The following is a 721-nucleotide window of genomic DNA, read 5'->3' as shown; positions in this document are numbered from 1 at the left end:
TGAGGATTCCACTAAGCAAGCCTCCAAGGCTTCGAATGCTTACACTTGACTTCCAAGGTGTCAATAACCTTTACAACAAGAGATTATCCCAATCTCTTAACCCAAGTGTATCCCAACACTTACAATCACTCAAAAATAAAAGATTATACATTTGTTTTGCCTCTCACAAAATTTAAGATTACAAAATGATACCCAATATGTGAATAGATGAAGCAAGAATGTATTTAAAGCTCAATGAAGATTGTATTCTCAAGTATATACTTAGTAGTCGTGTTGTGATCAACTCTTGTTTGAATTTAAATGAGCTTATTTATAGTTGCAGCTGAAAACTAGCCGTTATTGACTTTCTGCACACTGTCGGATCGTCGTTTGACTGGTCAATATGACTGTTGGGTTGATTTTTTAAATTGTCGGATCACCGTTATCTAGATGTCAGATCACCGTTTAGGTCCAGAGGCTAACCTTCAGTTCTGTTTGATCTCGGCGAGCCGTTTATTAAACTTGTCGGATCGTCGTTTAGGTCCAGAGACTAGTCTTCAATTCTGATTGATCTCGGCGAGCCATTTATAAAAGGGAAATTTACAACCGTCCACCTGTTTGTTTTGTCTTTTTCAAAAATACACAAACACTTTTTTTTTTTTCAGCGCGCCACCTGAAGTTCACTTTTTGTTGCATTCTTCCACTTCCGTCTAATTTCCGTTAAGCAATTAAACGGAATGAC

The sequence above is a fragment of the Citrus clementina genome, unplaced genomic scaffold (genome assembly GCF_000493195.1).
Source record: "Citrus clementina cultivar Clemenules unplaced genomic scaffold, Citrus_clementina_v1.0 scaffold_1, whole genome shotgun sequence".
Lineage (NCBI taxonomy): Eukaryota > Viridiplantae > Streptophyta > Magnoliopsida > Sapindales > Rutaceae > Citrus > Citrus x clementina.
The sequence above is the reverse complement of the archived record's forward strand: the minus strand, read 5'-3'. Positions refer to the sequence as shown.